Source organism: Gracilinanus agilis, chromosome 4 (genome assembly GCF_016433145.1).
Source record: "Gracilinanus agilis isolate LMUSP501 chromosome 4, AgileGrace, whole genome shotgun sequence".
Classification (NCBI taxonomy): domain Eukaryota; kingdom Metazoa; phylum Chordata; class Mammalia; order Didelphimorphia; family Didelphidae; genus Gracilinanus; species Gracilinanus agilis.
Genome location: NC_058133.1, coordinates 87,434,120 through 87,459,145, shown reverse-complemented (window position 1 = coordinate 87,459,145; position 25,026 = coordinate 87,434,120). Strand labels below are relative to the sequence as shown.

General features: G+C 34.7%; 1 pseudogene; it reads right to left on the bottom strand.

The window, feature by feature from the left end:
- Positions 1 to 333: 333 nt before the first annotated feature.
- LOC123244131 lies at positions 334 to 2,430 on the bottom strand (annotated as a pseudogene).
- Positions 2,431 to 25,026: the final 22,596 nt, after the last annotated feature.

Sequence of the window (25,026 nt, the reverse complement as noted above, 5' to 3'; positions counted from 1 at the left end):
CAGTAGATGGGTATGTCTTCAATTTCTAATTCTTTGCCATCACAAAAAGAGCTTCTATTAATATTTTTGTTCATACAGGTTTTTTCTTTTTCCTTTGCTTTTTTTTCTGTGTATAAATGACATTCTCTTTATTCTGCATACTTTAATTTCAGAACAAAATAAACATAAACAGCCCACAATACACAACATCCTACTCCCCACATGCCCTAATACACTGAAAAACAGAAGGAAAAAAAAATTAGACATTGGCAGATGGAGCCAGGCAGGACAGGGCTTGCCTAGTGGGAAACCTGGGAAACAATACAAAAGGTGGGGTCTGATGCAGAGGTTTCTTTAATCCACTTCCTCCACGTGGGATGCATCTTCATCACCTTTGAGTGGGGGCATCTCATCAGGAACAGCAGCACTGGGCTCTTTGCTGTCACCTTATCCTCATCAGTGCTGAGACCTAGCTTAATCATGCGGTAAATTCAGTTTGAGAGAGTCTGGGAATCTTTAAGGGAGAAACCTAAAGACAGCAGAGCTGTCTCAAAAAGCAGCACAACCAGGTCTTTCTAAGCCTTGTCATTCTTGTCAGCCTCAGCCTTCTGCCTGACAGTCTCCACAATGAGGTGATTTGGGTTTATCTCCAAGTGCTTCTTGGCCATCATGTAACCCATTGTGGAGTTGTCTCTCATTGCCTGTTTCTTCATGATGTGTCCCATGTGGGCTGCCCAGCTGCTTGGAGATTGTCACTTTTTCAAGTTTCTTATCCAGAATTTCCTTCATTAGCTTGCATAAGTTCTCAAATTTTGCCTTGCTTTCCTCCATTTTTTTCTTCTCTTCTTTACCCTCTGGAAGTTCTAACCCTTCTTTAGTAACAAAAGACAAGGGTCTTCCCATCGAATCCCTTTAGCTGCTATACACACTACTCATCAATGGGCTCTGTCATGTATAGAACTTCAAAACTGCATTTCCATACCTGTTCAACAAAGGCAGAGTTGGCCACCTTTTCCTTGCTCTCACCAGTGATATAATAGATGCATTTCTGAGATTCCTTCATTCTGGACACATATCCAGACAAAGAAGTCATCTCATCCCCTGACTGAGATGTGTGATAACACAACAGTTCAGATAAATGGTGCCTTTTGGTAGAGTCCTCATGGATTCAAATTGAGGTTTTTTGAGAACGCCTCTTAGAATTTTTTGTAATTCTCTTTATCTTTTGCCAGTTCAGAGAAGAGCTCTAGGCACTTCTTCAAAATATTCTTATGGATGACCATCAGGATTTTGCTCTACTGCAGCATCTTTCTTGAATGCTGAGGGGCAGATCCTCAAAGTCTACCACACCTCAGATAAAATTAAGATACTTGGGAATAAGCCCATTACAACTATCCATGATAAAGACATAGTGCAAATACAATTGAATGGCATTCTTTTTGTTTTCAAAGAGGTCAAAGGGGACACAGCAGGGGATGAAGAGCAGAGCTCTGAATTCCAGCTGACCTTTCACAGAGAAGTGCTTTACTGCCAAGTGATCTTCCCAATCATTGGTGAGACTCATAAAGCTTACCATACTCCTCTTGGCTGATACCAGGGTTCCATGTCCAGATGGGTTTGGTCTTGTTCAGCTCTTCCTGATCAATGTATTTCTCCTTGATATTCTTTGTTTTCTTCTTCTTATCCTTGTCTTCATCTTCTTCATCAGATCCCACATCTTCAGTCTTGGGTTTCTCTTCAACTTTAGCTGGCTTTTCTTCTTCTTTCTTTTTGTCATCCTCCATCTCATCATTGTCACCAATTTCCTTCTCTCCTTCCTTCTCCAAATAAAGTGTGATGGGATAGCCAATGAACTGTGAATGCTTATTAACAACCTCTTTGACCCACCTCTCTTCCAGATACTCTGTTAGGTCTTTCAGATGTAAGATCACTTTGGTACCCCTGCCAATAGGCTCACCATGGTCAGCACAAAGTGACTCCCAGGCATGTTCATCATCATTGTGCTTAGAGTGATCACAACGACCTTCTCTGCTACTAGGTAAGCAGACTTAGAGACCCACACCAAACTGACCAATCATAGAGATGTCTGCTCCAGCCTGCAAAGCCTCCATAAAAGCCTTGGTACCAGATTTGGCAATGATCCCCAAGTTATTAATCAAATTAGCTTTTGTCATGCCAATGCCAGTATCCACCAAAGTCAGGGTCCTCTCCTGAGAATTAGGGATGATGTCAATCATTCAGCTCTTTTCCACTGTCCAATTTGGAAGGCTCTGTAAGACTCTCATAGCAGATCTTGTCCAAAGCATCAGAGGCATTGGATATGATCTCATGAAAGAAGATTTCCTTATTGGAATAAAAAGTGTTGATAATCAAGGACATATGCTGGGTGATCTCTGACTAGAAAGCAAAGCTCTCCACCTCCTCCTCTCCATGCTGTACTTCCTTAGGCATCTTGAGTGGTTGCAGCTAAGAAGTCCATTACAGAGAAAAGCTGAGTCCAGCGGCTCCAAAGACTCAGGAGCTTGAAGAGCTTGGCACACCCCTTTGAATTTTTTTGACATATAGACTTAGTAGTACTATTTCTGGTTCAAAGGGTATGCAGAATTCTATAGCCCTTTGGGCAAAAGCCCCAAATTATTCTCCAGAATAGATAAGAGGAGTTTACAACTCTACCAATACTGCATTAGTATACCTATTACATCTCCTCCAGCAATTGTCATTTATCTTTCCTGTCATTTTAGCCAATATCTAGATATGAAGCATTACCTCAGAGTTGTTTTAATTTATATATTTCTAATCAATAGTTGATTAAAACACCTTTTCTTATGACTATTGATAGATTCAGGATATCATTAGACATACTGGACCAGTAGGAGGAAAGACAAAAGATATACCAACAATAGAATATGTACTTTGATAAGAAGTTTTGATTCTTTTCCAAAAACACTGACCTTTGAAGGTCATTAGATAGTTATACGTAAATGTAGTTTCATGCAAGGAGAAAAAGACTCCAAGTAATCACAAAAAGACCTTTTAGTGAATTTGTGCTTTTGCCACATGTTCTAACTTTTCCCACTACTTTCCCTAATAACTGTGCAAAGGAAAAGAATGGCTCTGGTTTGTTTGGTGGGACATGGGGTACTCCTTTTTTTATTAACTTTTTTTCCAGATTGCAACTTGGTACAATTTTCAATAACCATTTTCTGGCTTTTTGTTATCCATGTTCTCTCCCTTCCTCCGACTCCTCCCCCTTCCTCAAGAGTGCATGCAATAATATATAGGTTGCATATCTTATTAAATAGAGTGAAGAATGGCATGCTTCCATCTGCATTCAAACTCTGTCAGTTCTTTTTCTAGCAGTGTGTCCCCTTGGAGTTGTTCTGGATCCTTGCATTGCTGATAATAGTTGTCATTTACAGTTGATCACCATATTTATTGCTGTTGCCGTGTGTTCAACATTCTACTAGCTCTGCTCACTTCACTTTGCATCACATCATATGCCTTTCCAGATTTTCTTGTGACCATCTTGTTTGTCATTTCTTAAGGTACAATAATATTCTATTACAAACATTCACCACAACCTGTTCATTCATTCCCCCAAATGATGGACATGCCTTCAGTTTCCAGTTCTTTGCTACCACAAAAAGAACTAGTTAAATATTTTTGTACAAGTAGGTCCTGGCAGGGAGAAGCAGTGGAAGGTTGATATTTTTAACTGTGAATCATTTTACATATTAGTTTCCTGGTTCTTCTTTTCACTTTCTAGACTTCAAAATCATCCTATTGCCCTATTTTTCAGCATTTTTTTGTGTTTTATCTTACCTCATTGGAAAGTAAATTTTCTTATGGGCATTTGTCCTTCATTTTCAACAGGACTAACAACATCATGGGATATTTTGACTTGTGCATTAATTGGATGTAAGTGAGTTGGAAAAAGTAATCAGCCTCCCTCTCTTTTCCAGTGTCATCAAAGTCAAATGACAAGGCAAAAATTGGGATGACTGATAATGGCCCAGGAGGCAGTGGATAATCTTGGTGTCTTTAATGTCTAACAAGCTCTAAGCACTTCACAGTTCCTGCTCCATCTACCTTCTTAGCCATTGGAACAAATTGTTCTCATTCACTCATTACACTCTTGGGGTATTCAACTCCCTACCCCATCTTTGAGTTTGAGGTCTGTCAGTTACTCTCAGCCTAATTTATTCCATCTGTCAAGATACTTTTACTAGGGTATGGCAGCTGTATATGATTCAGCTGCTTGGAGCCACAGGTGAGAATTAAGTGTCAGGTGGACACCAAAGGTGGAGCACCACTGCAAAAGTCTCAGCAAGCGCTCCAAGTAGATGAACTAGTCCTCCTTAGAAACTCATACATCCTTGAATATTTGAATTTAGGGTCTGTTTGCTTGCTTTTGAATAATACCATGGCTGAGAAAAAATGTGATTCCTTCTTCTCTTCTTTCCTTCCTTCCTTCCTTCCTTTCTTCTTTCTTTTGTTCCTTCCTTCCTTCCTCCCTCCCTCCCTTCCTTCCTTCCTCCCTTCCTCTCTTCCACCTTCCTTTCTTCCCTTCCTCCCTTCCTCTCTTCCTCTCTTCCTCCCTCCCTTCTTCATTTCCTCCCTTCCTCCCTCTATTCCTTCTTTCATTCCTTCTTTCCTTTCTTCCTTCCTTCTTTCCTTCCTTCCTTCCTTCCTTCCTTCCCTCTTCCTCATAAATACTCCTTTCAAAAAAGCTAATTTATGTCAACTGTTTGGTTAATATTGGGCAATGAATTGGACTGGTATTCAAGAGCAATCATCTTTAAAATGTCATTCATCTAAGATGAATAGTTCTTATTCAGAGATGTAAATCCACCAGAAAAAAATTGCTATTTGTTTTAATAAAAAGTGTTTGAATAATGAAATATATTTAGTGTATAAGGAAATAGATCATGTATTATTGTAATTGAAGCTTAATCTTGCTTTATTGCATTAAATGAGATGCTAAGATTTGTAATTGCATGGTGCTTTCATTTTCAAAGGAATTTTAAAAAAGGCATGAATTAATCTTCACTACAATGTGAAAATTACACCTTAAAACCTAGAATGTGGGAACTGATTATCTCTGTGACTTATTCATATCCTTGATTGTATATAGAATTGTTCATTACTCAGCAACTCGCTTTGGAAACCAGACATCATGCAATTTGATCTGCTCAAACTACAAAGAGCAATGAGACTTCAGAACCTTTGAGATTACTATATTGTCCTTATCCATATGAGTAAGTGATATTTAATACAATTGAGGTTTTGTCAAATAGAAGAGAATGGAGTAGAGACTAGAAATGTTAGAACATGCTCTCCAAATAAACTGAGTCCTATATTTTAGAAGCAACTATAGAAAAACTATATTTTAGGAGAGTAGATTCTCCCAGGTGGTGATAAAATGGACTCCAATAAAGCAGAATCTAAATTCAGTGTTTGACCTAGCATTACTTTGTTTGTTAAATAAGAAATAAGCTTAAGGTTTTAAGGCCTTGAATCATCTTTAATTCACATATTCAATTTCCATGGGTGCTATTGTATCAGCATGAGGTCTTTTGCTTACTGTGTTATATTGAAAATTGCTATACACTGTGTACAATATTTTTAATGAAAGGCATACTATAAATACAATTCCCAAAACCTCCACAGAGAGGGAATTTCCCTTTCCTTTTTCGCTAAATGCAAAATGAATGAATCTGCCTTCCCAGACTCAGAACTTTAGAACTGGGAATTTTTCGAGGCAATGTATTCCAGTTACAACTAAAAGATGATCTCTTCTACAAGCTATTTGAGAATCTATCAAACTTTCATCCACACTTTATTTGAAGCTTGATAGTGAAGTGACACCCATCTCCTTCCAATTTTTTGGATAGGAAGTTTCCTCATATCAAGCTGAAATCTTTGTCTGTGCAAGTTCCATGCATTTTACTTAGTCACTTCAGATAATAATAACCTTCAGATCTTTAGAAAAAATGTCATATCCATCCATGCTCCCCTGTAATCTTTATTTCAATTTAACCTGATCAATTTAAATAATCATTTATTAAGTAAAAACTATATGACACTGTATACTAGGAATATAAAAACAAAAACAGAAACAACAATCTCTTTTCTCAAGAATCTTATATCCATTTCAGTGAAAAACATATGTACAAAGAAAATTAAATCACCTCCTAAGTGAGTGGTGATTTTCTCATGATGGAGAAGACATATTTTTGAATGTGGCTGACATGAGAGTTTGTTGTTCTTGACTATGCATATTAATTTCCTTCCTCCCTCCCTCTCTCCTTTCTTCCTTTCTTCCTTCCTTCCATTTTTATTATTTAAAATAAAAAGGAAGTTCTCTCTCAACCCACATATCCAATATATTTCTGAAATCTGTTGATTTTACTTTCTAACATATCTCATGTATGCCCTCTTCTATACTCTCATAACTTCATTTTGGCACAGACCCTTATCACCTTAAACCTGGACTTTTTCAAAAGCATGGTGGTTGCTCTTCCTGCCTGCAAATATCTCCCTTTTTCCCAGGTCATCGCACATTCAAATACTTAAGTGTTATCCTTATAGATTTTGATCATGTCATGTTACACAATATATTATAATGAATCCCTTTCCCTTCATGTTCAAATACAAAATTCTCTGTTTTTCTTTCAAAGCCTTCATCACCTTCCCCTTTTCTGCCTTTTTTACTCTTCTTACACCTTACCACTCACTTACTCTGAGATTTAGAAAGACTGGCTTCCTTGCTATTCTTCATATATTTCACTCCTCATTCTGAGTGCTGCCGTCCTTCATGACTAGAGTGTTCTCCTTCATCTCTATCTTTTGGCTATGCTGGATTTAAGTCCCAATTAAAATCTCACCTTTTCCTGGAAGCCTTTACTAATCCCCCTTAATTTCAGTGCCTTCCCTCAGTTAATTATTTTTAATTCATCGTATATATAGCTTATTTGTAAATATGTCTTTATTGTCTCCTACATTAGATTATGAGATCATTAATGAAGGATTCCATCTTTTGCCTTTATTTGAATATCTAGCATTTAGCAATGTGCCTGATGCATAATTTATTAATTTGATTTTGAAACCATGTTTGCTACACTTTTTGAAAATGAGGATTGCATTTATTCTTCCCACATCTTATAGTTTGTCTTTTATTCTCCATTGTCTTTTTTTTTTAAATAAAAACCCTTACCTTCCATCTTGGAGTCAATATTGTATATTGGCTCCAAGGCAGAAGAGTGGTAAGGGCTAGGCAATGGGGGTCACACAGCTAGGAAGTGTCTGAGGCCAGATTTGAAACTAGGACCTCTCATCTCTAGGTCTGGCTCTCAATCCACTGAGCCACCCAGCTGCCCCCTCCATTGTCTTTCAAGAGTCCCTTACAATTACTTAGTAATTTATTTTTCCTAGTTTATCTGGACCTGGTGCTTGGAAAAATAATTGGACAACGCCATACTATTTATTTTAGAAATCAACTTCTTATCACTCTTTTTTGCTTCTTCTCAAGTGCAAAATATTTTTTCTTGTAGATACAGCTGACACAAAATACAAAAAAAAACATTGTCCCATCCTCACTAAACATGTAATATGAGTATTCCTTCACCCTCCTCTTTTTTTCCCAATTCAATTAAAAGCAAAACTAACTCCTTCCAATAGCTTATATTTCCTTAACAGATTTAATTTATCCTGAGTTCGACACTTCTAAAAATATTCTTATTAGGCTTTGCCATTTAAAAAAATCCATCATCTGTTACTTGCTCTTGCTTCTATCTTTTGTACAAATCTTTTAAAAATCCAAGTTGGTTCCTGAGTTAGTTCCCTCTGCACTCATATATCAGTTCCCTCCCCTTTTTTGATAATTTTTCTTTTTTTTCTCATTGAATTTATTTCTCTCTGGGTCTTAAATATTTTATTCTTGGGAGCTTCCCATTCCTCCTCAATTGATTTGTTATTTTGAGAAGGAAAAAATGTACAGAAAACACTATATTTTCAATTCCATTTATATATATATATATAATGCATATATGTAGCTATATAAATGTAAGTATGTATATACATGTATATATAATGTGTATAAATATATATGCACAGAGTGTGGTTTTAAAAACTTTTGCATTTAATGTTGTAATTTATTCCAGGAATACATTTTAAGTGCTCATTTCAATCATAATAAAATGGAAGATTGAACAAAATGTCTATATTTATGATAGACAAATACTGATGAAGGTTTCTAAATGGGTTGATTGTACATTCATATCCTCTTTTATTTGTCCTACATCTATGTCATTAATTGTTATTTCCACATTGCTGGGAGATCTCAATATTTTACCAGAGAATATGTGTTATTTTAATTGGCTAAAGAACTGAAAAGAAAACAAGATGATTACTAGGTTCATTTTGATTTTATGTATAGTCAGAATTGCTACATTGTAGAGTGAGTAGAACACTGAGTTTAGAGGGAAAGTTAATGAGCATTTCTGAAGTTCCTACTATGTGCCAGGCACTATGCAATTGAGGATACAAAGGAACCCAAAACATCATTATCATCATCATCAACAATAACAACCAAAAATCAACACTAACCACCATCATCTCTGACACTACCAATAACAGCAGCAATAACAACAACAACAATAATAGTAATAACAGAAAGTCCCTGCCCTTACAGAATTTACAATTTAGATTTATATCCTGCTTCTCACTCATCTTAGCCAGGTGACTTTGAGCAAGGAATCTAATTGTTGAGGGTCTTGTTCTCACTTGTATCTATTGATAGGGTAGGCTTAGATAGCCTATGAAGACCTTCACATCTTATTCTATGATTCCTTTTTTTTTAAGTATGGATATGTATTTTTATTTTTTATATATAGCAATATGTGTAGCATAATAATGCATATTATTTGTTATAGATATGCAATATTAACCATCCTTAACCAAGAGAAACAAATTCCAACATTAGCAATGTTTAAAAATCTATTTTTCATTCTTTTTTTGCTCTCCCTCCTGAGCCTCCCCCACTTCTCAAAGAAGGCAAGCAATAGAATATAGGTTGTACATATATTATCATATAAGACATATTTTCCTATTTTTTATGATGAGAAATGAGACATATTGCTTACCCTAGAGAAAAAGTTCATGGAGGAAATAAAGTAAATAATAGTATATTTCAATCTACATTGAAACTCTTTCTGTTCCTTCTATGGTGGTGGATTTTCCATACAGTTTTATAGCTCTCATTTCTTCACGGCAAAGTTATCTGTTCATTTCATATACTTTTATCATTTATAATTAGAGGAATGGCTCATAGTCATATATTTGACGAAGTTCTCTATCTGTTTTAGATATGAGCCCTCTATTTGAGAAATAGATTACTATTTGAGATTTGAGAAATTTGATAGTCCTTCTAATCTTGGCTACATTAGTTTTATTTGTATGAAACTCTTCAGTTTAATGCATTCAAAATTATCCATTTTATATCTCACAATGTATTTTGTCTCTTATTCATTTATAAATTGTTGCCCTAGTTATAAATCTAGTAGGTAATATTTTCCCTGTTCTTCTAGTTTGTTTGTAATATCTCCTTTTATACCTAGGTCATGTAAGATGTTAATCTATTTCTGTGAAACTGCCTTCTAGTTTTCCCTATCATTTTTAACAAATAGTGAATTCTCATTCCTAAAACTTGGAACTTTTCCTTTGTCAAACATAAGGTCACTATAATCTTTTTTATGGCTGGTATATGTCTATTACATTACACTGATCTACATTTCCATTCCTTGGCCAATATGAGATAGTTCTGAAAATTACTGTTTTATAGTATAATGTGAAATCTGGTACTCATTGTCTTTTAAATTAGATGAAATAGCCTTGGGAAAAGGGGGAAATCAGAAAACAAACTAAGATATTTAGTAGGAATAAAATGTCTGTGTATATACCATGTATATAAGATGTATATGATTATATATCCATATATATTTTACATATGTATTTGTATGCATGTTTATATTGTATGAGTTATGTATATTATTTAATATATGAATATATAATATTAAATGCATTACATAAATGTATATCTATGATCTTGTATATATACATACATAATGTGCACATGTGCATATGCAGGTGTTTGTTTATTCACATACACCTATAATAAGTATCTATATGTGCATAATTTTACGTGTAAAGTATATATATGGCATATATATCCTATATATAATGTATAACTGTTTATTTTGATTCATATGTAATATTTAATAACATGAATGTGTATATATAATTATATGTCTATATACATATCTATATCAATGCTTGTTTAAATATATATCTACATATTCTTTTCAAAAATAAATCTCTAATTAGCTAGAAAAGAGTCATAGTTTTGAAAGAGATTATGCTGCCTTATGAATTTGTCAGAAGTTCAACTGGGAAAGGAATCATGAAATTTTTGTGTAGAATTAGGAAATTCTTGTTTACAGGTATATCTAAAAGCTTAGCTGACAGATTTCATGGGATCAAAGTGTAACACCCCATCTCTCTTCACTACTTCAGGCAGTTTGGGTCTAAGAGGGCAGTTAACTTTTTTTTTACAACAAAATCTTTATTTTATTTTAATAAAAAATTTCCACATAAGTTTTACAAAGTTATATTATTCATTTTGTAGATTTTAAAATTAATATCCAAAACTCTGAGTATTGGATGAGACCACAAAACCATATACAAACAATGTAATGATGCATATACACGAAAGGGAATAGGAATTTTGGGAGATGGAATCCAAGGCTTCAAGATTCCAATCAATACATTCCCCCCTGTGATCCTTTGGGAAACCAGTCTCTCCAAAGAGATCATGGAAACATAATAAGTTCATAACTTTAAAGATTTTCAACTAAAAGTATATTCAATATCACAGTTTTTTAAAGGGAAATTACAATAATATGGGGATAAGAGGGAAATAAAAGAGAAAAAGAACAAAACCAATGTTAGGTGCATTGACAAAAAGCCAATTAGAGGGCAGTCCCCTTCGGCATAAGAGTGTATATTCAAAATAAATGCATTCAACGCCGCCTCATAGTTCAATTTAGCACATCCCAAATGTATTAATTAGAATCTTGAACTCTTGGACTCCAGCTCCCAAAATTCCTTTTCCCTTTCATGTACATGCATCAATACATTGTTTGTATATAGTTTCAGGGTCTCCTCCTCCTTGCTCTCTTCCACACAGGTGGTTTGGGTGAGCTCCCTATAGACCTTTCAGTTTTCCTTTTTCTTCAAGTTTAATTTTAATAAATCTTATTAAACATAATACTTAGAGTACTGGATATTAATTTTAAAATCTACATTTGGCACCTATGAAGGGACTCCAGTACCTAACCTACAGGTAAGAAGGAAATCCCCTCCTCCCTGGAGTTTCCTGGGCTTCCCACCTACTCAAAAGGTTGGAAGCCACTACTGGGTTTCCACTCCATCTACAGCCTTTTGATCCCTTGTCCCCCTCATCCTTCCCATTCTCCTTTCTTCTCTCTCCATCTTTTCCTCTACCTCCTCCTTCCCTCTGTACCCCCTGTGAAGCTGAGTTTTTCTTTTCTCTACCAGCTCCTCTTAGGATCCCCCGCAGAGATCCACCAGGGCTCCTTTGCACTCCAGCTGATTTTTCTCTTTCACCCTCCTTTCACCTCCTTCCCTCCAGAACCCCTGTGGAGCTAAACTTCGCAGCTCCCCCACTGAGCCCTCCTCAGTGCTCCTTTCCCACCAATTTCTCCTGCCCTCCAGTATTGTCTCCTTCCCTTCTTCCCTCTCCCAGTCCTAGATTTGACGAGCAATTTAGTCTAGGATATATATATATGTGTGTGTGTGTGTGTGTGTATATATATATATATACACGTATATATGTAAATAAAATTACACAAAAATATTTCCATATTATTCATTTTTATAAGTGAATAATCTTATAAAAACCAGAACTTCAAATCATATATCCAATTAAACAAGTGATGAATCATATGTTTTTACTTGCATTTCTACTCCAATAGTTCTTTTTCTGGAGGTAGATAGCATTCTTTTTCTTAAGTCCCTCAGAATTGTCCTGGATCATTGCATTGCTGTTTGTGGCAAAGGTTATCACATTTGACCATTCCACAATTTTGTAGTTACTATGTATAATGATCTCCTTATTCTGCTTATTTTGCTTTGCATCGGTTCACATAGGTCTTTCCAATTCTTTCTGAAATCATCTTGTTCCTCATTACTTAGAGCACAATAGTATGCCATCACTATCATATATTAGGCTTTGTTCAGCCATTCCCTAATTGAGGGACATCCCTTTAGTTTCCAATTCTTTGCCACCACAAAAAGAGTAGCTATCAATATTTTTGTTCAAATAAGCCCTTTCCCTTTTTAAAAAAAAATGTCTTTAGGATACAGATCTAGTAATGATATTGCTGGATCAAATGATATGCACTCTGTTATAGCCCTTTGGGTACAATTCCAAATTTCCCTCCAGAAGGGTTGAATCAATTCTGAATTCCACTACCAATGCATTAGGCAAATTTGCAACATTCCCTCCAACATTTATTATTTTCCTTTACTGTCATATTGGCCAATGCGGTATAAAGTGTGCCTCAAAGTTACTTTAATTTGCATTTCTCTAATTAGGAGGGATTTAAAACGTTTTTCATATGATTATTGATAGCTTTGATTTCTTCATCTGCAGACTGCCTATTAATGTCCTTTGATCATTTATCATTTGTAGAAAGACTTAGATTCTTATAAATTTGGTTTTGTTCTTCATATGTTTGAGAAATTAGACCTTTATCAGATCAGTTAACTACTTCCTCCCTTAGAGTTCTAAAAACATCCTTCCTCAACACTTCAAGGGATCCAGTGATGAGCTGTTCCCCAAAATTGTATTAGTGGAGTTCATGCTTTGGCATTTTCTGTCAACATGAAATGACTTCAAGGATGATCTGGGTGACTAGTTTTTCTTGATATCTGATACTTAATGTAGGAATTTTCAAGAGTTTCATGAATAGCAAGTTTGGCTACTAGGAGATTCATTCTCTTGCCATAATAGCCAGGACAACTCTGAGGGACTCAGTGAAGAAAAAGGCTATCCACTTCCAAAGAAGGAACTGACTGCAGATTGGAGCATTCCATTCTTCCCTTTATTTCCTCCATAATTTTTTTCTCTAAGTAATATGTGTCCTTTCTGTCTATAGGAGTAATAATAAGGGGAGCAATGAATAATCAGTGGTCACCTTTTGTGAACTAATAAATAATAATTTAGAAAATTTAATTTTTAAAGAGACATTTTAATTTTAAAACATTTCTTTTTTTAACATTTAGCCAGGTAATCCTGGGGAACATACATTTTTTAAACTGAATTCTCCAAAAAATTGGCTTCACTATCATTTTCCTCTTAATGATATATGGCATTTGGAAGAATATTGAGGGTACTTATGCTTATTCAATGTAAAATGTTTTAATCCATAGTCACATCTTTTGGATTCTAGTGCTTAAGTATGAATCCATATTTGCCTCTGAAGAATGCCAAAATTGTTAAAACTGGTTACAACTTTTAGTAGAGGTTTTTCATTTGGCAGTTTCATTCATATTGACACCTTAAGGCAAAAAGGTGATCTAATCCTTTTCAGAGTTTATGAATGATAGTAATGGGAATATGAAGATCATGTAGTGATTAACAACTGTAAAGTATTAGTGCTTTTACATGCAAGCCCATTTCACAGATAGTAAAAAATAATACTCTGGAAATTAAATAACAAGATAATGAGCAATTCTATTTGAAAGGAAAGGTTTATGTTTCTTACTGTAAGATATTTTGATATCCAAACTCTTCACTGAATTTTTCCACATCAAGTTATAACTGTAAATTTCTGATGATTGTGTTACTGTTAACACTATGAGAACGCAAGAATTTTATTACATAAGAAAATAGAAGCAACTGAGAAAATTATTTTAGATATACATTCATAATGATCCAATTAAAAAACATATAAGTATCCCTTTTCTATTCAATTATGACAAAGAATAAAGGTTATTAGAGCTGAGGTAAATAAACTGCTTATAATTAGAGGTTCTGTCAAATAAATTGGTTATGTGTTACTAGGCAGGATTATTATTTAGCTATCCAATGGAATAATTACGTTTGAAAAGAATAATCTAGCAAAATATGTTATGTAATTTGCTGCCCCTCCACCGCAGGAAGAAATTTGCTTTAAAATACTTACAAAAAAATAAAAATAAATAAATAAAAACTTTTTAAATGGAAACAATCAACTTTTTATGACTAATTATAAATAGATGTTTACATTTTAGCAACTAAATAAAATGAATTTAATTAAATTCAGGGATTATTCAGGGATTGTTCCATATTTAGTTTTTCTAACAATTGTTCTATATTCATCATGAACATGAAAACAATTTCTCTATATTTATGTATCACTCACCAAATCTTATTGCCCTACCAGGTTGGGTTCCCTGGGGTACTGATGGCTGTGGCGATATTAATTCTTCTCTCAGGGTTCTGGAGCATAAGAGTTTGCTGTTTTTAAAACTATTGCACAAAAGCCTTTATGCACTGTGCCTCAATATCATTTAACCAGAAGAACTCTATGAGCTTCTCAAAAGGGATACTTACTGAGCATGTATTACAAAAAAATAGAAATTATATAAAATATTTTCTCTCCACAACCTCAGAATACACATGGCTCCTTAGAAGAGTGGGCTGAATTTTAAAGTACAAAGGGGGTGAAGCACCTAAATAAGGTATCTCATCTATTGTCCTTAGAAGTCCTCACTCCACCTTCATGTAAGCCATGGATATTTCCTTTTTGGTGTACCTTCTGCTGGAATCCAAAAGTCATGAACTTTCTAGAGCCGAGAGGCAGTGATTTTCTCCATCATGATCATGAGGGGACTGTAATCCCTAAGGCTGTTGCTATCTTCAAGGTTCTACCTCTCTGTTAGTCACTACTCTATGGATTCAGGTAGAGACCATTTTTTTGGCTGAACCTCTTTGGTGATTATGAAAGATGTCCCTAATTCATTGATTGACTAAGTGAATTAAATGATCCCTTCACTCATTCTAAGATCAGGAAAGAATAAACACAAAAGAAACTGGTGCTGTCATTCCATTTGGAGTGCAATAACCAGCTACCCTTTTAACCAGAAGCTCAGAGCAATCCTGTTCACCTGAAAATCCCAGGACAGAAAAAAATCTCATGGTTGCAGATCACCTCATTTAGTTATTCACAGATTTCTTCCTGGCTTAGCAGCTAATTAAATAACTTTTATTACCACAAAGTAAAAATTCTTCATGGCCAGAAGGGAACAGTAAGAAGTAATAGGATAGAAGCACATTACCTAATGAGTGGGGACTGTGGAAAGTGCCCCAGGGTTATGAATGTTTGAAATAAGGACACTCCAAGCTTCTCTGTTTTATTGTCTTGAATGCTGGCTAAAAATGCTCTAAGGTGCTTGGAGTGTCACTACATAAAAATGACTCAAAATGACACATTCTAGCTTTAGAATTCATGGCGGATAACCCAGAATTATGAAAGAATATTAGAAAAGGTGTATTGCTTTGGTGTTGTTGTTTTCTTTAGGTAGCATGGAACAAGGATAAAGTACGTGAATATATAGTTTGAGTTCAGTTCTTGACTGATAATTAATAAATAAATATACCACTTTGGAAATAACATTTAAGTCTCTATCCTCCAATTTCCTTTACTATAGAAGGAGGTTTTGCTAGTTGACTATTAAGAACCTTTTTAGATCTAAATCTATAAAAGTAACATGCAGTTGTTCCAAAAATATTCATCTTTGATATTAAGTTTCCATATTATATCTATGAAATACACAGATGTTTGAATCTTCAACATTTTGGCTATTAGTAGGTATCATGATATAAATATATAACATTTAGAACATTATTATAGCTAAAGTTATTTTGAAAATCATAAAAGAATAAAAAAAACTTCAATGCAACTTTAAGCTCATTGGCCACAGTATTTACTCTTTACAGTGTCAGGATAGATTAGGTCCTTTCTTTGGTAGCCTAGTTAACATGATATTTTGAAAAAAAAATATGGTGTGGCCCCTTATGCCTACCAATTCAATTTTATACACAAATAAGTGCTAAAATAATAAAAACAAAAATTAGAGAAAGTTAACACAATATAATTTTGGGGTAACATTTTAGTTTTCCATAAGCACTTAAAAATATACCTTAAATTTTTTCAAGAGTGAGGACATGTCTTATTTTTCAAAAGTTTTGTGTTAAATTTTGAGACAATAGTCTAATGAGTTACTCAAAAGGATAAAATAAGCCCTTAATAATAAAATATACACCATATAGAAGACTAAAGGAATGTATAATTATTTTAAAGAAAGTATGGGTCAAGATCTCAGAGGAAATAGAGCACAATAAAAAACAATCACAACTTATATTCATTCCGGTAATTAGTCATAATTACATTTTTTTAGTTTTAACTTCTCATAAGTTATAATGTTGCCTAAAAAAATACTATCCCATTGACTTTCTATACTCCAGCTAAGGAGATGTCGTAGCCACAGTATGACAAAGAATGAATCTAAAATGAAAATGGCATGGCCACCAAACAAATGAATTACATAGGAATTATTGTAAATACTTTTAACTCTCCCAGTCTAATTTCTCAAATTTATAAGGAACTAAATCATTTGTACCAAAAAATCAAGCCATTCCCAAATTGATAAATGGACAAGGGACATGAATAGACAGTTTTCAGATAAAGAAATAAAAACTATCAATAAGTACATGAAAAAGTGTTCTAAATCTCTCATAATTAGAGAAATGCAAATCAAAACAAGTCCAAGGTACCACCTCACACCTAGCAGATTGGTCAATATTGACAGTAAAGGAAAATAATGAATATTGTAGAGGATGTGGCAAAATTGAGACACTAATGCATTGCTGGTGGAGTTGTGAATTGATCTAACCATTATGGAAGACAATATGGAACTATGCCCAATAGGGTTTAAAAGACTGCCTGTCCTTTGACCCAGCAATACCGCTGCTGGGTTTGTACCTCAAAGAGATAATAAGGGAAAACTTGTGTACAAAATTATTCATAGCCACACTTTTTGTAGTGACAAAAAACTAGAAAAAGAAGGTGTGTCCATTCATTAGTGAATGACTGAACAATTGTGGTATCTATTGGCAATGGAATACTATTGTGATGAAAGGAATGATGAACTGGAAGAATTCCATGTAAACTAGAATGACAACATGTATCATTGATCAAAACCTATTTCCGTATTATTAATATTTGCAACAGAGTGATCATTTGAAGTCAACATCCCCAATCATATGCACATCAAACCATGTGACCAATCATAAGTTTTTTCTTCTGTGTTTCTACTCCCACAGCTCTTTCCCTGAATGTGAATAGTGTTCTTTCTCATAAGTCTCTTGGGCTTGTCTTGGATCATTGCATTACTGCTAGTAGAGAAGTCCATTACATTTGATTGTGCCATAATGTGTCAGTCTGTGTACAATGTTCTCCTGGTTCTGCTCCTTTCACTATGCATCAATTCCTGGAGGTCTTACCAATTCACATGGAATTCCTCCAGTTCATCATTCCTTTCAGCGCAATAATGTTCCATCACCATCAGATAACACAATTTGTTCAGTCATTCCCCAATAGATGGACACTCCGTCATTTTCCAATGTTTTATGTATGTAATACCATTCCCAAAGAGATAATAAAAAGGGGAATGGACCTACTTGCACAAAAATATTTATAACTCCTCAATTTGTGGTGGCAAGGAATTGGAAATTGAAGGGTTATTCATCAATTAGAGAATGGCTTTAACAAATTCTGGTACATGTTGATGATGGAATATTATTTTACTATAAGAATTGATAAGCATAATGATTTCAGAAAAAGCTAGAAAGATCTGCATGAACTTGATGCAGACCTAAAAAATTCTTGAGGGCAATATTATGTTTTATAGCCCTTTGGGCATAGTTCCAAATTGCCCTCAAGAATTATTGAATCAATTCACAACTCCACCAACAATGCATTAGTGACCCAATTTTGTCATATCCCCTCAGACATTTATCATTTTCCTTTACTGTCATATTGACCAATCTGATAGATGTGAGGGGATACATCAGAGTTGTTTTAATTTACTTTCTCTAATCAAGAGTGATTCAGAACATTTTTGATAGCTTTGAATTCTTCATCTAAAAGTTGCTTATGCATGTCCTTCTATGCTGATTCAACAAAATGATTAAGTTTTTCTATTAATTAGCTTCCTAGGTCATGTCAAAGAAATCTCAAAGTAGATCATCCAGGTGGGAAATAAGGAGCATAAAAATTTTGTTGAATTAAATAAAAAATAAAAGAATTTTCACTCTAGTTAAGTAGATACTTTTGTTTAAAATACATATTTCAATGCTCAAGTATCCACAGGATTCCTTTAGTTCTCTGCATGATTTTACTAGTATATCAAAAAGCATGAATGAATAGGTTAGGAAGAAAGAAGCCTGGGTGGAAAATGAGAAGCCTTGGATTCTAATACTTGTTATAAGAGTAACTGTGTAAGAATAGAGACCTTAGGACTTTGCCACCAACTGTTCTGAAACACTGAAGAGTCAAGTAAAAGTCTATTTTCTCAGTCTTGCAAAACAAAACAGAGAATAATTTAAGGGGCTTTTTTCACACTTTTAAATGACTCCATATAACCTAAACCTGTTTATACCTTACAGATTTTGAACATGCATTCTTACCATTTTTCTACATTCCTTTCAAAATGATCAACTTATTTTTTATTCTAAATAGTGCTTATTTTTGTTATTTCATATATTTTAATACAAATTATTTGTAAGAGAATTAAAATACTGGCTAATAAGAATATGATTCATTAGAAAATATACAAAACAAAGGTAAAAGAGCTGTGAAATCATGTTTTATTTTTGCCCCCAAATAAAGATTCATCTTGCATTTCTTGGCAATGTTATGTTTTTCTTTTGCTATAATGAAAATTTCTCATTCATAGTGTCTTGGTCTATACAAGCCCTTTTTCCTGACTTAAGTATCATTGAGACACTTTGGAATTCTTACCCCCAAAATCATCTATTTGGGTGACATGGCAATGAAAGATTTATGATGAGTCTTTTACAGTGGAACACTGCTGATTTGCAGAGATCCAGATACAAGTAATAAAATATTAGCCAGGTGCTTCAGAAAAACTACTTATTTGTCTCTGTGGTAGCCAGTAAGGATGACCAGGATTCTGCTCACAAGGATACTAGATCACAATCTCTTTACATGCTAGTTGAACTTCTTCTATTTGCCTTGAATTAAAAATTGTGAGGTTCAGTCTCATGAAGCAGGGTAATATAGAGGTATTCTGTACATTTTGACTCTTGGCTATCTTGACTTATGTTGTGTAATTTCTAACCACAGGAACACAATAAAAGGAAACTGAGGCTCCTAGCCACAAAGAAATATAGGTTTATTATAAGAAGGTTGGTCTCACAATAAAGCTGGAATTCTGGTAAAGACCAAAAGACCCAGAGCACTGTGAGAGACCTTTTATCCCCTAGGAATATCACAACTTTTATACCAGCATGAAAATAATCCAAGACAACAGTTATACCCATCTAAAAATAGAAGCATGGTGAAGAAATGTTCATTGGTTAGGGCAAATAGGAAATATTTTTTATTGGTAGAAGTCACTTGATAGACAAGGGAGAAAAGGGGGAGCCTGAACCCTGCGTTCTAAGCCTGATGATGTCAAAGATGATGTATACTTACATGAAAAGGATAAGAATGAGGTGCCAGGTCTAAAAACAGGGCAAAAGCCTGATGATGTGTCCTAGGGTGTCTAGGGTGTATACAAAGGTGAAGGAGTGTCACCTGGGTGTCATCAGGCTTCAAACCAAGGCAAAAGCCTAATGAAGGCCAAGTCACAAGTTCCAGACCATGATTGCTGAGGGTGCCTGATATAGCAAATTTGATTTTGTTTCCTTTAAACATTTATTAATATTCGTTTTTAACATAGTTACATGATTCATGCTCCTACTTTCCCCTTCACCCCCCTTCACCCCCCCCATAGCCGACGCACATTTCCACTGGTTTTATCATGTGTCCTTGATCAAAACCTATTTCCAAATTGTTGATAGTTGCATTGGTGTGGTAGTTTCTAGTCCACATCCCCAATCATGTCCACCCCAGCCCATGCGATCAAGCAGTTGTTTTTCTTATATGTTTCCTCTCCTGTAGTCCTTCCTCTGAATGTGGGTAGCGTCTTTACCATAAATCCCTCAGAGCTATCTTGTGTCATCGCATTGATGCTAGTACAGAAGTCCATTACATTCGATTTTACCACAGTATATCAGTCTCTGTGTACAGAGTTCTTCTGGCTCTGCTCCTTTCGCTCTGCATCAGTTCCCGGAGGTCTCTCCAGTTCACATGGAACTCCTCCAGTTTATTATTCCTTTTAGGACAATAGTATTCCATCACCAGCATATACCACAGTTTGTTCAGCCATTCCCCAATTGAAGGACATACCCTCCTTTTCCAGTTTTTTGCCACCACAAAAAGCACAGCTATAAATATTTTTGTACAAGTCTGTTTATCTATGATCTCTTTGGGGTACAAACCCAACAATAGTATGGCTAGATCAAAGGGCAGGCATTCTTTTATAGCCCTTTGAGCATAGTTTCAAATTGCTAGCCAGAATGGTTGGATCCGTTCACAACTCCAACAGCAATGCATTAATGTCCCAATTTTGCCGCATCCCCTCCAACATTCATTACTCTCCCTTTCTTTCATTTTAGCCAGTCTGCTAGGTGTGAGGTGGTACCTCAGAGTTGTTTTGATTTGCATTTCTCTAATTATTAGAGATTTAGAACACTTTCTCATGTGCTTATTGATACTTTTCATTTCTTTACCTGAAAATTGCCTATTCATGTCTCTTGCCCATTTATCAATTGGGGAATGGCTTGAATTTTTATACAATTGCTTTAACTCCTTGTATATTTGAGTAATTAGACCCCTGACAGAGTTTTTTGTTATAAAGATTTTTTCCCAATTTGTTGTTTCCCTTTTGATTTTGACTACATTATTTTTGTTTGTACAGAAGCTTTTTAGTTTAATATAATCAAAACCATTTAATTTACATTTTGTAATTTTCTCTAACTCTTGATTGGTTTTAAAATCTTTCCTTTCCCAGAGATCTGACAGGCATACTATTCTGTGTTCATTTAACTTATTTATAGTTTCCCTCTTTATATTCAAGTCATTCATCCATTCTGAATTTATCTTGGTGTAGGGTGTGAAATGTTGATCTAAACCTAATCTCTCCCATATTGTTTTCCAAATTTCCCAGCAGTTTTTGTCAAATAGTGGATTCATGTCCCAAAAGTTGGGATCTTTGGGTTTATCATACACTGTCTTGCTAATGTCATTTACCCCAAGTCTATTCCACTGATCCTCCCTTCTGTCTCTTAGCCAGTACCATATTGTTTTGATGTTTGCTGCTTTATAATATAGTTTAATATCTGGTACTGCTAGGCCCCCTTCCTTCACATTTTGTTCATTATTTCCCTTGATATTCTTGATCTTTTGTTATTCCAAATGAAATTTGTTATAGTTTTTTCTAATTCAGTAAAGAAGTTTTTTAGTAGTTTGATAGGTATGGCACTAAATAGGTAAATTAATTTGGGTAGAATGGTCATTTTTATGATGTTATCTCCTCCTACCCATGAGCAATCAATGGCAAAGTGTTTTGTAGTTGTTTGCTGTGTTTGTTTTGGTAGATAGATTCCTAAGTATTTTACATTGTCTAGGGTGATTTTAAATGGTGTTTCTCTTTCCACCTCTTGCTGCTCTAATGTGTTGGAAATGTATAGAAATGCTGATGATTTATGTGCATTTATTTTGTAACCTACAACTTTGCTAAAGTTGTTAATTATTTCTACAAGCTTCTTAGTTGATTCTCTAGGATTTGTTAAGTATACCATCATATCATCTGCAAAAAGTGATAGCTTAGTCTCCTCATTGCCTATTTTTATACCTTCAATTTCTTTTTCTTCTCTAATTGCTACTGCTAGTGTTTCTAGTACAATGTTAAATAATAGAGATGATAATGGGCATCCTTGTTTCATTCCTGATCTTATTGGGAAGGCTTCTAATTTATCCCCATTGCAAATGATGTTTGTTGATGGTTTTAGGTATATACTGTTTATTATTTTTAGGAAAGGTCCTTCTTTTCCTATACTTTTCAGTGTTTTCAATAGGAATGGATGCTGTATTTTGTCAAAGGCTTTTTCAGCATCAATTGAGATGATCATGTGATTTTTGTTTGTTAGACTGTTGATATGGTCAATTATGTAGATGGTTTTCCTAATGTTGAACCAACCTTGCATTCCTGGTATAAATCCCACCTGATCATGGTGGATGATCTTCTTAATTACTTGCTGGAGTCTCTTTGCTAGTATTCTATTTAAGATTTTTGCATCTATGTTCATTAGGGAGATTGGTCTGTAGTTTTCTTTCTCTGTTTTTTATCTCCCTGGCTTTGGAATCAGTACCATATTTGTGTCCTAAAAGGAATTTGGTAGGACTCCTTCTTTGCTTATCATATCAAATAATTTGTATACTATTGGGATTAGTTGCTCTTTGAATGTCTGATAGAATTCACTTGTGAATCCATTAGGCCCTGGCGATTGTTTCTTAGGGAGTTCTTTGATGGCTTGTTCAATTTCTTTTTCTGATATGGGATTATTTAGGTATTCTATTTCTTCTGCTGTTAATCTAGGCAGTTTATATTTTTGTAAATATTCGTCCATATCTCCTAAATTGTTATATTTATTGCCATATAATTGGTCAAAATAGTTTTTAATGATTGCCTTAATTTCCCCTTCATTAGAGGTGAGGTCTCCCTTTTCATCTTTGATACTGTCAATTTGGTTTTCTTCTTTCCTTATTTTTTATTAGATTGACCAGTACTTTGTCTATTTTATCTGTTTTTTCAAAGTACCAGCTTCTAGTCTTATTTATTAATTCAATAGTTCTTTTACTTTCGATTTTATTAATTTTTCCCTTGATTTTTAGTATTTCCAATTTAGTTTTCATCTGGGGACTTTTAATTTCTAATATTTTGAGTTGCATGCCCAATTCATTAATCTCTGCCCTCCTTAATTTGTTAATATATGCACTCAAGGATATAAATTTCCCCCTGAGTACTGCCTTGGCTGTATTCCACAAAGTTCGGTAGGATGTCTCATCATTGTCATTGTCTTCAATGAAATTGTTGATTGTTTCTATGATTTGTTCTTTGACTAATTGGTTTTGGAGAATCATAATTTCCAATTAGTTTTTGATTTTCCTGTCCAGGTGCCCTTACTAATTATTATTTTTATTGCATTATGATCTGAGAAGGTTACATTTATTATTTCTGCTCTTTTGCATTTGTTTGCAATGATTCTATGCCTTATAACATGGTTATTCTTTGTGAATGTACCATGTGCAGCTGAAAAGAAGGTGTATTCCTTTCTGTCCCTATTTATTTTTCTCCACATATCAATTAAATCTAATTTTTCTAGGACTTCATTCATCTCTCTTACCTCTTTCTTATTTATTTTTTTGGTTTGATTTGTCTAGATCTGAAAGAGGAATATTTAGATCTCCCACTAGTATAGTATGGTTTTACTATTTCCTTCTTGAGCTCTGCCAGTTTCTCCTTTATGAATTTGGATGCTATGCCACTTGGTGCATACATATTGAGTAGTGTTATTTCCTCATTGTTTATACTGCCTTTAATCAGGATGTAATGACCTTCCCTGTCTTTTTTAATCATATCTATTTTTATTTTGGCTTTGTCAGAAATCATAATAGCCACTCCTGCCTTCTTTTTCTCATTTGAAGCCCAAAAAATTTTGCTCAAGCCCTGAACCTTAAACTTGTGTATGTCCACCCGCCTAATATGTGTTTCTTGTAGACAACATATGGTAGGATTTTGGTTTCTAATCCACTCTGCTATTTGGTTCCGTTTTATTAGCGAGTTCATCCCATTCACATTCAGAGTTATAATCATCAGTTGTTTGCATTTGCTGACATTTTTGTATCCTTCCCTATTCCTACCCCTTCTTCCTAAACTATTTCCTTTTAAACCAGTGTTTTGCTATTAAGCTGGTATCCCTTATCCCCTCCCTTGATTGACTTCCCTTTCTATCCCCTCCCTTGTTATTCCTCTCTTTTTGTTTTTAAAGGCCTAATGAATTCCCTCCCCCTTCTCCCCTCCCTTTTTTGACCTCCCCACTCCCCTGCTCCCCTTTGTTTATCCCTTCTGACTTTCTCAGTAGGGTTAGATAAGAGTTTTATATCCCAATGGATAGTATAGCTACTCTTCTCTCTCTGGGTTGATTACACTGAGAGTAAGGTTTAAATATTACCTCTTAATGCTCTCTTCCTCTCCTTCTTATAATAGTATTTGTCCCCTGTCCTTCCCATGCCCTCTTTGTGTGTAATAGAATATCCTATTTTTCTTATTCACTCAAGTTTCTCTAGGTGTCCCCTACTATTCACCCCCATCTTTCCCACCCCCCTGTCATCTTAGACCATTTAGTATTCCACCCTCTCCCTATGAATTATTCTTCTGATTACTATAATAGTGAATAGAGTTGACTACAGAGAATTATACATAGCATTTCTCCACATAGGAATACAGATAATTAGATCTCACTGAGGCCCTTAAAAAGGCAAATTTAAAAACTATGAGTTTTCTTTCTTTCCCCTCTGTTTCTTATTTACCTTTTCATGTTTCTCTCGATTTTTGTGGTTGGGTATCAAACTTTCCATTTAGCCCTGGTCTTTTCTGTGCAAATACTTGGAAATCTTCAATTTTGATGGGTAGTTGATCCGTGGTTGCAGGCCCAGCTCTCTTGCCTTTCTGAATATCATATTCCAAGCCTTGCGGTCTTTTAGCGTGGAGGCTGCCAGATCCTATGTGATC